At 31.1% G+C, this 13,732-nt stretch overlaps 1 protein-coding gene across 3 annotated transcripts in view; it reads right to left on the reverse strand.

The window, feature by feature from the left end:
* The window catches only part of LOC129949303 (solute carrier family 12 member 7), an 81,247-nt gene that overhangs the window by 60,411 nt on the left and 7,104 nt on the right, over positions 1-13,732 (reverse strand). Inside the window, exons 1-2 of one of the 3 annotated variants that reach the window (XM_056060683.1) lie at positions 5,238-5,382; positions 4,785-5,179 (exon numbers count right to left, since the gene is read on the reverse strand). The exons of 1 other annotated variant lie outside the window; for it this stretch is intronic. The gene's annotated coding sequence lies outside the window, so the exon portion shown is untranslated. Of the gene's footprint in view, positions 1-4,784; positions 5,180-5,237; positions 5,383-13,732 lie in introns of those variants that run through there. One more of the 3 variants, XM_056060685.1, reaches the window with a different exon arrangement.

A 13,732-nucleotide genomic window follows, 5' to 3' on the forward strand; every position in this document is an offset into this window, starting at 1 on the left:
GAGGGTATAGGCACTAAACTGTGCGCCACGCAGCGACAACGACGACTTCGTCGGACGCCACACAACTCGTTTCGTTTGTGATTTATTTCGGATAAGATTTATGGTTTTTTAAACTGTTTTTATATTATGAAAGATATTTTCATCTGCTTATAATGAAAATACTACCTATTCTGTTAAAAGCTCCCGTAATACGTGTATCGATACATTATCCCCACCTTCAACAGCATTCCGCTAATGGAAAAGTTATAAGCTCGAACAAAATGGGATTACCTATTACAATTTGTGACTACTATCACTGCAATAATTATAACATTCCACAAGACCGATTCGTCTTGATGATGTGTAATTCGAATACACTCTTTCTTAGATGTACCTTAGGGAGGTTGCAGGAGGAAGCAGAACTTACTAATACACCAAACTGTAATATAGAAAATCCACAGAAATTATAAAAATAAAACATTGGCGCAAAATTTTAAACAACTTATTGACCCTTATAAAATAAAGCATTTTACACTTCAGAATTTTTAGAAAGTAGCAAGCTTCAAACTACGATCAGAGGCTCATCATAAGTGCATGTAATAGTTGTCAGTAAAAAATAATACAATAATAATACAATTATAACACACGCACAGAATACAAAGCATAATTAAAATTTAACTATTAGAGAACAAAAAATAAAATGAGAACGTTTACGATAAGGGGGCACTGGTTCTAAACAATGATTTTAATCCCACCTTATTTAAATTTAAATCTTTTGATGAACAGTTTAAGTTATAAAAAATGCTCATTCGACTTAAAGCTTCATTCTTCCCATAGTTAGTTCTAAGAAAGTCAATATGAATAAAATCAAATGTACGCAGGTGATGAGTTCCGCCTCGGTAATTCAAATGTACACAAGATAGCAAAAAAGGTGCATCAATTTCACCATTAATGAGTTGATGAAAAAATACTAAGTTAACACGCCTTTGATGGAGAGATTGCATTTGAAGTAGCAGAATACGATGTTCATTGGGAGGCAGATCATAAGAATCATCCCAAGGAAGACACTTTAGGGCAAAGCGAATGAAATTATGTTGAATCGATTCAATACGTTTTCTATAAATTTCGTAATTAGGAGTCCATACTTGCGATGCATATTCAAGATGAGGACGAATATGCCAATTGTACAAAGAAAGAGTAACATAGGGATCATTGAACTCCTTAAAACCAAGCATAGAACTTGATTTATTAACAATAAAATTAATGTGATGTGTAAACTCTAAGTTGAAACAGAAATGAACACCTAAGTCTTTATTGATTAGTTTGTTGGTAAAAGTTATCGTCTGGCATTTTAAAGGGTTAAGTGAAACACTATTTTTCCCACACCAAAATGTGAAACTATCAATGTCGGCTTGTAAAACAATACGATCATGGGTGGATTTTATTATTTTGAAAATCTTCAGGATGAACAGAAAAGGACCAAGATGGCTTCCCTGGGGAACACCAGATTGAGCAACAAAAGGTTCTGAAAGACAATTTCTAAATTTTACCTCATAGGATCTGTTTTCAAGGTATGATTTAATCCAAGCTAAGAAAAAAGGTGGAAAACCAAGAGCTTTAAGTTTAAATAAAATAATTCCGTGGCTTACTTGGTCAAAAGCTTTAGAAAAGTCAGTGTACATATACACAGTGTACATATACGCAACTTCATAACCTTGTTCTAAAGCGTTTGAATATTATATGTTTGAGAATGTGAGGAGATTTGTACCGGTTGATCTTTTTTTCACAAAACTATGTTGATGTTCGAAAATGAGATTCTTACAAAAAAAATGTTACACTTTCACAAACAACTTGTTCCAACACTTTCGGAATACAAGCAAACTTTGCAATGGGCCTGAAGTTGCTTATATCCGCCTTGTTACCTTTCTTGAAAATTGGTGTTAAAAATGACTTCTTTCATATACTGGGAAATTTGCCTGTTTTGGAGAAAGTTTAAATAAGAAAGTAAGGGGTAAGTTTGAATAATACTATCGGAGGAATACCATCGGGACTGGCTAAGCAGTCATCATTCAACGCAGATAAAAGATCAAGGACCGTACTCTGCAGCACAGGTATGTGACTACAGCTAGTTTGCATAAAGGAGTGAAGATTATGAAAATATACTTCATCAACTTCTTGAGGGCTATTAACAAATGACTCACGGAAATTCGTTGCGAAAGCATTACAGTTATCAACAGTTTTATCTATAACGAAGGGTTTTAGTACGTGAAGTTAGCTGGAAAGCCATCTGATTTTTTCTTTGAGTTTACAAAATTCCAACATTTTTTAGGATTCTCTTTCAAAGAGGTGCCCATATCAGTAACATAGCTAGTATATACAAAATTAGAAAGAGACTTAAATTGGTTAAAGAGTTCAACATAAAAGGAGAAGTTGATTGGAGATAGAGTTTTGAGATACGTTTTCCATGCCTTATTTCTTTTGTTACGCAGTAAACGTAATTCTTTCGTATACCAAGGATGGCTTAGGTTTGTATTTCTTGATTTCTTTAAGGGTACATTTATTCCCAAACCATAATTAAGGATCTTATAAAAAGTTGACACTGCTTCGTCACTATTAGAAAATGCTAAAGTATCAGCAATTCCAGTAATGGTTACATCTTCAGACAACAGCTGGAAAGTAGCTCTTCTGAACTCAAAATTATATAAGCAATCAAAGGAATTACTGTGTTCAGTAAGGTGATAACTTAAGTCAAAAAAAATGTCCAAAGAGGAGTGATATGTATCAATATTAGTAATTCCTGACCTAGATTCTCCAACAAGAGTACTAATAGCGTCAGAAGAAAAGATTAAATCGAGAATTAAATTTTTTGAGTTTTTAATACAGCTCGTTTGCTGTTAGTCAGTTAGAAGGACTTCATCGAGAAGAGATAGTTCCAATTGTGACGAAGAAGGAGAAGCTACAAAGCACGATTCGTCTTTGGATAGAATCCAGTCAATGTGTGGTAAATTAAAATCACATAAGGTATTCTCAAATTTTAAACCTTTCTTTTCGTTTTGCTTACTAGTAAATTGATAATTGCCTTAAACATTTTTTTAGTTTTCAATTTTCCCATTAAACTGAAGACATGAACACATCCAGTTTTAAGTGGTTACAAATTGTATTCAATATTTCAAATATTATCAAATATCATGATTATTACTTTTCAGTTTGTGTCAAACAAGCTTGCTGTTAAACCTGTTATAGTATGTAATTAATTGTGTCTCTTTATTTTGCGTCTGCTTTCGGGTGATATAGGGAACATGTAATCGTCAGTTTCAACGCATTTCTTAAAAGACACTTCTGTTTTAGGCTTGACAGATAAACTGATTTGCTTGCACCACGGTTTTCTATGACTTCATTTCTTCTAGAGCGTGACATGACTTTCCTTTTTGGTCGGCAATACAATTTTCGTAGGAATAAACATAAACTGTTAAACAAATCTTAACCTTGTTTTAGGGAAAGTTATCTTTTTTGCAACTTCTAATCTATTGTCCGTTTTCATATTCTTACATTAAAATCCTTGTCTTTTAGCAGTGGCACTCATTAAATCTGATAACGACACCATTTTCTAATGGTGAATTATCAACCGTGTAGAATTTAATGCTTCGAAAAGTCAAAGCTGTGCGTGTCAGTAAAGTGATGCATTGTTGGTATTTTCATGGAAGAGACTTTCAGTTCTAGAAAAGTGCATCACACTTGACTTTTTATGGATTGATGACATTATTAAAAAAGCCAAAAATGTTGTGCATAATTTGTCTACCACTTCTCATCTGGCCTTACAGACTTTATTTATCTGAAGACAGAGTATTCTCATATTTGAGTCGGTGCCAAAATATCCCCTGTAGTTCTTAGACGGAATTCGAAAGATTTCTTTATAAACGATTGGCTAGCGTTTACCAACAGAATCATTTGTAACTCTCAACCATCAACGAAATATTTCATGGATGTCATTACTCTACCCTTATTTTCATAAGAATGCTCCATTGAAATATCCACTTGAACAATTCAACCTTTATACATCTATATACTCATCAGTTAACCCTTAAACCCTATTTTGGACGTACTGTTCATTTCAGATATTCTTTCTTTAGCCGCACTATAGGAATGTGGAATACCAATATTTTAAATCAATTACAATGAGCAGACATTGAATTTTTTTTAACCCTGTCCTACTTCCCTGATTGCTCGCACATAACACCTTGTGTTTGCGTATAATCAAAAAACAAAAAAAAACATCTTAAAACTTAAGCTTTACTGGCTTTGTAATTTTAAAAATAATTAAAGAAACCAACCAACTGGAACTCTAAAACAGGGGGATCTAAAAAATGTTAACATTAGTTTTTAAATGTCTATGAATAAGTGGTATTCGTATCAATCTATATAATTATGATTTTACTTTTACAAAAATATGTGTTTTATAATAAATTCGAATAGAATCAAGAGCGGAGTGCGACACCACTGTGTCATGTGAATAAACTTTTTACATTGCACCTTCATTAACCCTCAGTACTTCGAAGCGCAAGCGTTAATCCACATAATATCAAAATCGATACAAGCACCCAAAATACACCTGCTACATACTTTTTTGACTAGTAAAAAAGTGCTATATAATCCACACAAAAATATTCAATGCACCCTATTCGAATTCGACTTGTGCAATTTATAATTTTACTTCAAAACATTTAAACATTATGAGACCTTAATAAATGAATAAATGTATCTTCCACAAATAGGTGCAACAGGTTTAAAGTTTATTATAAGCTTACCTCAATCTTTTTCTTCTTAATGTCGAAATAATATCATATCTAAGAAATCACGAGCATTGAAACAGAGCTATGTAGATAAAACGAATGTAGTTCGGTATGGAGCAGTTCACAATGTCTTCCCTTTATTCACTTCTGTTCTATGTCAACCTATGCAGATACTCGTATGCCGTGGTCGTTCTTAAATAACTTAAAGGAATAATCGTATCCAAAAACAATCTAAGAGATATGTAAACACTAAGCGAAAATGTCAGTTTCAAACAAATGCTAGGCGGAATTAATTTATACGAATACAATATGTCTATAAAATGTAAATAAAATTAAATAAGAATATATCCAGCAATAACGCGGCGAAACCCAGTCTGAATTACTTCTAAAAAGAAGAAATTAATAGAAATCTGAAAGAAAAAAACATACTCTGTGAAATTGGCCTGAATATATTTCATTACGACTTACACATGAAAGATGATTAAAGTAATACGTTCACACAAAAGACAAAACTGTGTGAAAGATAGATATGCTTTCACACAAATATGTGTGCGCATACATTTTGCATTGAAAACCCCCAAAAACTATGCTCAGTCGTTTCTGTACAGAATTTTTTTTAAATATTTTTGTGAAGCAATTCAATTGAAAACCTACAATTGAATATATCTTGTTTCAAATTTCTACGACATTTCATGCTAAAGACGATAACACTTTCTTTCGCTTTTAAATTACCGCAAAGAAATAAAAATGAAATAAAATAAAATATTTTAATGCAAAAGAGTTCCCATACAAAATAATTCTCCCCTTAATTAAAGAACATTTATATCAATTAAATGTATTGGTTGTTTTGATAGAGGTTTGTTGTGAGTATCTATTTGGAGTCGCCTTTGCCTTTGCCTTCGCCTTTGCCATAACGCCATGCCATTCGCCTCTTATGTGGAATGGAAGTGGCTGCAATCAAACTTTTATCTATGAAACAGAATGTTTTCATTTGAACACGCATGCTCTTTATTGTGAATTTGTGGATGAATAATAAAACATTGTTGAAATAAAATAATTCCTATAGGGTGTCACATGCCACTTTAAAAACAAAGAATTCTTTTTAAAAAAAATATACATATATCCAAACTGTGCTGTAAACACTATTTTTGACATTTTTGTTTGAGATTATTTACTTTGTCCCTCAGAAGCAATTTTTATAAATTTTAGTAATAAATATATGTATAGCAAATAATAATATTCACATAACATTTAAGTAATTCTTCTCATTATATTATGACTTTTCTTTTATAAAAAGATATAAATATGTAAATCCATCTACCCTTTTGTACTGTGGTCATATTGCCCAAGGCAATATTAGAGAGAGATAGATATATTTTAGTTTCATATAAAATAACATTTTTAAAAAGTTGTCACTGCACAGTGCACATTATGTTACATAAGTTGTATTGTCTTACTACACAGAAACAGTTTTGAGTTTAACTAAAATTTTTAAAAAATATAAAAAAAAACCTTCAAATAAATAAATACGTTAAATTGTATCACAGTAAGTATGTATGTACAAACAGAATTGTATTGTATTGTATTGTATTTATTGTAGCAGAATATTCTTACATTTTTTCTTAAACTATATTGCACAATTTACAGAGTTACGATATAAATCTACCTTACTACTGCAAATAATAACATTTTTAATACAAGTAATGAAAAGCAAATAACAGTATATTGAAGGAAAAGCTACATAAAAACCTTCATTAAATTGTTTTGAGGATTTAGAGAGGAGAAGGGTGGGCGGTGAGGTATTTAAATCAATCCCAACTTAAAGTTTTACATATATTCATTACATGATAAAAAATTAACAAATGAATTAATAAGTAAATAAACAAATAAATAAATAAATATATAAACAAAATTAAATAAATAAATAACAAAATATATATAAGACAGTTCAAAAACAAACAAAGAAAAAAAAGAAGAAAAATGAATAGTAATTAAATTAATGAACAAACAATAATAAACAAAAAAATAATAAATAAACAAAAAATCAAATAAATTAAACAAATAATTGATAAATAAATAAATTAATTAATTAATTAGCTATCAAATAAATAAATAAATAAATAAATAAATATATATAAATAAATAAATAATAAATAAGTACCTAAATAAATAAATTAATAGATAAAGAATAAATAAATAGAAAAATAATAATAAATAAATAAATTAAAAAGTAAACTATAAAATTAATATCACAAGTCAGTCTTAAAAAGGATAATAAGAAAAAAGAACGAAAATGTACTTTTAATAATAATTACATATATAAAACTAAGAACCTAGGTTTCAATATGTTATCTGAAGATAAACAAGATAAATTATAGCATACATTGATTTTGTCAATTCTTTGCAATACTGGTTCTAAGTTTGACAAAGCGTGAAGTTCAGCTGTTGAAAACGACCATGAAAGCTTCAGAATCATTTTTAAAACTTTATTTTGAGCTATTTGAAGTCTACGAATATGGCTTTTTGCACATGTCCCCCAACACGGTGAACCATAAAACATAATTGCTTGAAAAACTGCTTTAAATATCAAGAGCTTATAATCATTACTCAGTTTAGATTTGCGGTTTATAAATGGATAAAGAGTTTTGATAGTTATATCAAACTTCTTGATTACTTCTTGTACATGCAAGCCAAAAGTTAAAGTTTTATCTAAATGAACTCCAAGATACTTAGCACTTGAACGCCATTCTGTACTTATTCCTCCAACTTGACTTTTTCTTGAGAAAAAGATAGCCTGAGTCTTTGAGGCATTTATTTTTATCTTTCAATCAAACAAATAATCTTGAACTACATTAAGTGCAGATTGCAGATTTGTTTCAATAATGAAACCAGCTGAATCTGATGAAAAGATACAAGTATCGTCAGCGAATATAGCTTTATCACAGTTTGTTAAATATGGAAAGTCGTAGGTAAAGATAGTGTATAAGATTGGACCTAGCACCGAGCCTTGAGGCACACCTACCTGCCATAATATTGTAAGATTCAGAAAACCAATTATTTATTGAAACCTTAAACTTCCTTTCAGACAGAAAGGATTGAATGGTCTTTATAAGGTACATTGGGAAATTGAGTCTTAAAAGTTTGTGTAATAATGCATTATGCCAAACAGTATCAAATGCTTTTTTAATGTCAAGGAGTACCATGCCCGTACTTTTACCCATTCTAAAATTATTTTTAATGTGTTTGGTAATACGATGAACTTGATGTACTGAGCCCTAAAGCCAAATTGTTCAAGCGGTAAAATATTATTTCTAGTCACTTGAGACACAAGTTTACTTTTTAGAATCTGTTCAAAACATTTGCTTAGTGAGTTTAATAAACTTATTGGTCTATAATTGCTAGGTAAATTTGCACTTTTACCAGGCTTCAAAATGGGTATTTTGGCTGTTTTCCAAACATTAGGAAAGTAGCTCACCTTCAAACAAAAGTTAAATAGGAGTTGTAAGAATTGAATTCCCGATTTTGGCAAATTCCTTAAATACAAATTTTTAATACCATCAAAACCCGCAGATTTTCTTGTTTTAAGTGCCATAAGTACATCTTTGACGTCTTGAAATGAAACATGCCCATAAATATCATTTGCAGTACTTGAGTTTATAAAATTGGTTGAGTCACTGACCACTGACTCAACTGTAGTATTACAAGGGATACCTGTAGTAGTCAAATGGTTTACATAAAAGGTTTCAGCCAAGGCATTCGCTATTTCAACACTTGAAATCATTACATTATTCCCAACCTTGAAAGCTGGAATATACGTATTTTTCTTTTTGATTATTTTGACTGAATTCCAAAAAGGTTTACTCCCTTTGTCTAATCTCTGTAATTTTTGATTCCATGCTAGGTTCCTATAAGCTAAAATTGAATCCTTTATTAAGATATTAAGTACCTTAACTTCTGAATTATAATGAGGGTCTCTTGTTCTTATCCATTTTCTTCAGTTGCTGTTCCGAGTTTTTATTAGATGTAAAATGTTAGGAGGTAATAAGTTGGCCCTGTCATGACATAATATTTGTTTTTTAGGAACTGAAATGTCAATACTTTCTTCAACAGTAGTCGTGAAACAAGAAGCTCCAAAGTCTATTTGTTGCTGATCGATAACATCGATTAAAGGTGCATGTATACATGTCAACTTGGATCTAATTTCTTTTTTATATCTATAGACCAATTAGCATTTTTAATGTCTATTATTTCATTTTTGTTTTCCATAGGTGAATCAAAAGATTTTATAAGAACAGGTAAATGATCTGAACTTAACTCGTTTATGACCATAGGTTGGTTAAAAAGATTAGGCATATTACTTAAATATAAATCCAAAGTTGATGGTTTTGATCTATTATTAGTAGGATAGTAAGTTGGGTGAGGAGGGTATAAAATTTCAAATTGATGCCTGGAGTTAAGGCTAGCAAGAATATTACCCCATGTATTTGCTCTTAGACAACCCCAACTTCTATGCCTAAAATTAAAATCACCCCCAATAAGATATTTATCATTTATACCTATCATCTTTCTCAAGTCAAATGAAAACGTTTTTCCGCACTAGCTGAACTTCCCGGAAAATAAACAGAAAATATTTTTAATGCACTTCCATTGGCAAAAGGTATTTTAATTCCCAAGTTTTGAATTATTTTTGTATTTACAATTGGAATTAATTCATGTCGTATTGTTTTTTTAACTAACACGGCAACACCGCCCCTTCTCTCATCTCTATCAACACGATAACAAGCATAGTCTTGATTATTTAATTTGTATAAATAAATAGTACAATAAATAAATAATAAACGAAGAAATAAATAAAATAAACAAATTATTGATTAAATAAGGAAATTAATTAACAATGAACAATGAATAATAAACAATAAACAATGAATAATGAACAATGAATTTTAGTGATGATTTATTTAGAAAGTGGAATAATCAGTGGTTTTCCCAAACTTTGGTATTGTCTTATGAATTTTTGGTTTTCTATTTTCTTCTTAACTGTTATAACACAAGTTTGTTGGCGCAATATTGATGTTGAGTAGAACCAAAGCACACGAAGAATCATTTTAAGGATGTTATTTTAAGATAATAGCGACTTTTTATCGGATGTGTAAATATTTCGAGAGAAAAGTTCTTCGTTCGATCTATGGCCCCGTATGCATCGAAGGGGAGTGGAGGCGAAGATGGAACGACGAGCTGTATGGGCTGTACAGCGACCTAGACTTAGCCAGAAGGGTAAAAGTCCAACGACTAAGATAGCTGGGTCACGCAGAGCGCATGGAAACCAATGCTTCGGCCTGGAAAGTCTTCGAATCCACAATTTTCTCAAAAAAAAATTGCTCGAATTACTAAGTAGGCTTATAGGTCTATATCTATGCAAACGTGATTTTTAGAATCGGAATCACCTTTGTTAATTTCCGTTTATATTAAAAGTATTGTAACTTTAAACAAGAGTTTACTATAAAGCCATTAAAGGAGCAAACGATGTGCCTCTTTGAAGTCAAACAGACAAAAAATGTAAAAGAATTAAATAAAACATGCAGACTTACATGATGTTGAAAGTCGAGGTTTTTCATAACGATAAGTAAATTGTCGAGTTCTTCGCATTTAAAAAAAATAAGAGGTGTGTAAAATCAATGAACATTTCAAAAATTTTCGCAGTATAACATCACTGTTACTGTCCTTGGAGTTCATCAAACTTTCATTCAATTCTTTAAGATTGACTCTAAAGGCCATACACAACTTTTGATCGGAGACACTTTTACCCTATTTATTGGATTTCTTAATATCTTATCTTAGCCAGTTTTTGATTATTGATAATTGATAATGGGGCGGGGTGCATTTATTTACAATATTTTACAGATCTTGCAAAGGCATTTGGCAGAGTTAACCATCAAATCTTAATAAACAAACTCACTTCTCTAGGTATTCACTCTTCCTTACTTAAGTGGCTTGAATGATATTCACCTGGTAGATTTCAAATAGTAAAAGTTGATAGCTCGCTCTGGAAATATATCTCGGTCCCATCTGGTGTTCAACACGGAATCTATTTAGGTCCATTATTATTCTTGTTGTTTCTAAATGATATACCTGATATTTTACATAATTCAAACTGCCTTCTTTTCACTTATGATCTCAAACTTTATCGCAAGATTTCTTGTCAAGCCGACTGTGTTCTTCTTTTGGAAGATCTGTTAGGGCTCGATACTTGGTGCAAACTAAGTCACCTACTGTTAAATGCTTCTAAATGTCAAGTCTTGTCGTGTTTCCAAAGTTCTAATCCCATAGTGATTGATTATATTAACGAAAAATAAGGATCTAGGAGTAATATTAGATACAAAGCTTTCCTTCTTACCGTACTATGATTATATCATAAACGGAGCAAATCAAATTCTTGGTTTCTTAAAAAGAAACACCAAAGAATTCTCAGATTCATACACCTTAAAATCTCTGTACAATTCACTGGTAAGGTCAGTTCTTGAGTACTGTAGCATTATTTGGAACCCTTATTACAATACTTCAATAGACAGAATTGAAAAAGTTCAGAAACATTTTACAAGGTATGCATTTAATAAGCTAAACTGGAGGATTGTAAGGCTATTATACATGATGCTTATTATTTGGTATGCAAATGCAATCTCTTTATGATCGTAGGGCTTATTTTTCAGTTAGCATTTCATATCAAATGTCCTCCTCTACTAAGACTAGTTAACTTTCTAAATGCACCCTCTAGAATTACACGCTGTCGGTTTCATTTGTATGAGCAATTTCATCGTACAAATTATGGCAGGAATGAACCCATTAAGCGTTGCACAAGAGAAGTGAATTTAATTTGCAATAGGATTGATTTTAGTCTTGATGTTTCGAGAGAATCATTTAAAAAATATGTTTTAAATAGTATTTAAAGTGTAACCTCCTAAAAAATGTTAACACTTAATCTTTTTTTTGTATCATTAAGTTGAATTTTTTAATTGTAAATTATAAATAAAAAATGTAATTTATAGTAATATTTATTTATTTATATTAGTATATTTCCATCAACAATTATACTATATTTTTAACTTCCCATAGTTAAAGTTATTGTAATGGGTCCGATTTGTCAAATTGAAAATTTTGACATTTCTCGACGTTTCAAGGTCCCTAGAGTCGAAATAAAAGATTTTTAGAAAGATGTCTGTGCGTGCGTGTGTACTTACGTTCGTACGTCCGTACGTTCGCGACGTTTTTTTCGTCGTCCATAGCTCAAGAACCAGAAGAGATATCGACTTCAAATAAATTTTGTTATACAGATAATAACGCAGAAAGATGCAGAAAGGCTCTCAAACATTACTCAAAATTCGTAAAAATTTAATATCGATTCAAATATCTTTTCAAAAACTTGAAATTTATACTTAAAGCTTATTTTATCTTATAAGAAATATTGTTTTCAACATTTTGAAAAATGTTGAGAAAAATCGAATTGACAGTTTTTTTATAAAAAATAAAAACCTAAAAAAAATATTAATAAAAGTTGGTAAAAATTGATTTTCGACACAAATATCTTTTCAAAACTTTGAGATATTGGCTTTAATTTACTTTCAGTTAAAGTTTAATTTCAGTTAAAGTTTGAAAAAGATCGAATTGACAATTTTTTTTTACAAAAAATTGAAAACCGAAAAAAAAAATTAACAAAAGTTGGTAAAAAATAATTTTCGACTCAAATATCTCTTCAAAAATTTTAAATATTGGCGTCAAACTAATTTTATCTTATAAGAAATATTGTTTTCAACATTTATTATTATTATTCATTTATTACTATTTATTAGGGTTTGAAATACATATGCTTTTAGTGTTTTAAAGTTGTGAAGTAATATTGTATCGATAGTTCTTTATTGCAAATTTGTTTTTTAAGTAATTAAAGTATTTTCTTATAACGCTGTTATCCTATTTAGATCCGTGTAGTAAGTTTTCGCAAAGTAAAGTCACCACTTAGAGCTCTTTACTTTGCGGAAACTTACTTAGGTATATTTACGATTTAACAATATTTTGCGTTTTATTTTTTTTCTTGTATTTTAACTTTCGTTTTAATAAACTTTTTCATAACGAAAAATAAAATATTAAGAACTTCTGTGTGAAAATTGTGATTTTTTTGAGGTTAGGATTTTCATGCATTAGTATTTGACAGATCACGCGGGATTTCAGACATGGTGTCTGAAAGACCGTGAAATGTCGATTCGTCGCCGTTCGCAGCAATTGGGTTTGTGTTATTCGACTACATGGAAGATTTTACGCAGAAAAAATCCGCTTTTTTATCGACAAATTTTGTTCAGCGATGAGGCTCATTTCTGGTTGAATGGCTACGTAAATAAGCAAAATTGCCGCATTTGGAGTGAAGAGCAACCAGAAGCCGTTCAAGAACTGCCCATGCATCCCGAAAAATGCACTGTTTGGTGTGGTTTGTACGCTGGTGGAATCATTGGACCGTATTTTTTCAAAGATGCTGTTGGACGCAACGTTACGGTGAATGGCGATCGCTATCGTTCAATGCTAACAAACTTTTTGTTGCCAAAAATGGAAGAACTGAACTTGGTTGACATGTGGTTTCAACAAGATGGCGCTACATGCCACACAGCTCGCGATTCTATGGCCATTTTGAGGGAAAACTTCGGAGAACAATTCATCTCAAGGAATGGACCGGTAAGTTGGCCACCAAGATCATGCGATTTGACGCCTTTAGACTATTTTTTGTGGGGCTTCGTCAAGTCTAAAGTCTGCACAAATAAGCCAGCAACTATTCCAGCTTTGGAAGACAACATTTCCGAAGAAATTCGGGCTATTCCGGCCGAAATGCTCGAAAAAGTTACCCAAAATTGGACTTTCCGAATGGACCACCTAACCGCAGCCGCGGTCAACATTTAAATGAAATTATCTTCAAAAAGTAAATG

Source organism: Eupeodes corollae, chromosome 3 (assembly GCF_945859685.1).
Source record: "Eupeodes corollae chromosome 3, idEupCoro1.1, whole genome shotgun sequence".
NCBI lineage: Eukaryota > Metazoa > Arthropoda > Insecta > Diptera > Syrphidae > Eupeodes > Eupeodes corollae.